Source organism: Haemaphysalis longicornis, unplaced genomic scaffold (assembly GCF_048455015.1).
Source record: "Haemaphysalis longicornis isolate Haplotype H1 unplaced genomic scaffold, Haemaphysalis longicornis Haplotype H1 scaffold_1, whole genome shotgun sequence".
Taxonomy (NCBI): Eukaryota; Metazoa; Arthropoda; class Arachnida; order Ixodida; family Ixodidae; genus Haemaphysalis; species Haemaphysalis longicornis.
The window spans coordinates 298,593,977-298,596,309 of record NW_027526203.1 but is presented as its reverse complement, the minus strand read 5'-3'; positions in this window follow the sequence as shown (position 1 = coordinate 298,596,309).

Here is a 2,333-nt window from a genome sequence, read left to right as displayed (position 1 = left end):
CAGGAGTCTTTACTCTCGTCAATCTCACAAATGGGTATGTGTTGGTTCAAAGCTCTTTTTTTTTTCTCCCCACACCATGTGCACTCAATCAGTTCTTGACACCAGATGACCTTTGAAATGTCTAGCAACCAATTGGCTGTGGCGAATTCCTTGCCCAATCCCTTACATGGGAACGTCCATGGGTGGGTATGCACTGGGAGCACCTCTTTTGTCAGGTGAGCCTCCAGATGCACCTAGCAACAGCATGTACTTTTGCCATTTCTGGTTCCAGTTGTTCCAAATTTTACCAATCCTGAATTCTTGCTGCACCTCCTTGACACCTTAAGGGGGACTCACCTGTAAACATTCCTATGGGACTTGCAACTTCATGACCCATGGGCCATGGGCTTAAAAACCATCATGCACCAATATGAAAAGTTTTACAAATACATATGTGCACAACGATAGCCTGTGTGGTTAGCTGTAACCACTTCTGTGTATTGAATTTCCATTGGCAGGGCTTTTTGTCATCATTTCATAGCTGACTAACACACTCTGCGTTTGCTGAAGTTATAGCTACTGCAGGCGTCTGTCATTCCCTTTGATTCCACACCGAACGCAACTGCAGTTAGTGACTGGTGGCACTGCATCTAAAGTTAAAATGTCCATTACGAGCGAGATTGTTGACAACAATTCAACGATAACTTGTCGTTTATAACCAACTATCTTCTGCATCCGATGTTTGTTATAAAAGAGGCCACAGCACGTAGCAGTGTTCCACTCCTACCTAGCATGGCTGGCCACATGGCTTCTTTTCACTCCTGAAGCCAAAATCACCAGCATTTTTTTTTTTCTTGTTCATCGTGCATGAAGCTTAGCGCCATTTTTCTAATAAATTAAACAACTTTTTGCCATCACAGGCAACTTTTAAGCTTGTGCATGAGCCATTCCAAGGACAAGTGGAACATTCCTACTGTAGTGAACCAACATTCTAATTCACTGTAGTTCCTATCGTGAAATTCTATGGCTCCTACCCGGCACATTACGTAACGTACACTGAAGCACAGCTCGCCTAGAGACTTGCACAAGATTCCGTCGAGTACATATTAGTACGAAACTATGTTGCAGGCGGCACATCAAAAAGTGTGCACTGCTTGCGTCTTTTCTGCTGCCTGGACATCAACTTGTTTTCCCACTGCCTCAGTGTTTTGAATAGTCCAGTTCAAAACGTGCATTTCGCTAAAGCCTGAACAAGGCATATGGCATATGGCAAACCTGAATAAGGGACTTCGCCATAAGACACGCACTTGCTGATATTTTGGCGCTACAAAACAAGTGTACACAGTTATGCTAAATACCTGCATCTAGTTTTTTTAGGTCGAGATAGCTCAAATTAGAAGCGAGCGAGCTAGCCACCCTCAGTTCATTTCCTGATATATGGCCGTGAGAACTCGTCAGTTTCTTTTGGTGCTGCCATAACTATGCTGATGCTGGATTTTCACACAACAGGCCATGTAAGGCTGTGGCCTTAATGAAGTTGGCTTCTGTGCTTGCAGTGCACTAACGTTTTTGAGTGAAATTCCTGTGTCTTTATTATGCATTAGCCTGAGCAACAATCACTCAACCTACTGGGATATATGGTGGGAAGGGAGTTCCTTGACAGCCAGGGCTATCCCAGGACTAGGCGTTTGCATGGGCAGTGATGCACCATCCTCTACTGCCAACACACGATATGGCCTCTTTGTTTCTGCTTTTCTAGTAACACAATGATAATTTAGTCTTTTGTGTATTCACACTAGATGACACTTTGCATCACACCTAAGCGCCACCTAACACACTGGTGGACAATGGTACGCAGCTGTCCGAGAATATAGGACCCTGTCGTGTGATCGGACTTTTGCTTGTTCGTTTTTTTTTGTTCGCCTTTTTGTTCTTCACTTAGTGTTGTATCTGCTCCCTCTTTTCCTTTTTCTTCTTTGCTGTTTGCGTCCTGTCACTTCATTCATAGTTCTTTGTTCTTTAGTGATGTTTTTGATTTATTGTTTTCTCTCTTTTCACTTAGCCCGTTGTTCCTTGTTCTTTAGTGCTTTTTTGTTTTCATGTTTGGTCTGGGTGACCCTATTCTGAGGCGCCTGCCCGCTTCAAAGGGAACGACCGCCAAGTATCTATCTATCTATCTACACCTCTGCTTCAAACTTTTGCTGCTGTATATTACGCAGTTTTCTCATTTTTGTTCAACTGCTCTGAATACCTAAGGCCTGATAACAAGGGTGGCAGCACTTGTAAAATATAAATACATGCAGGAAGGCTACCAAAGAAAGAGGTGTATAAGAAACAAAGACAACAGCGGGCAA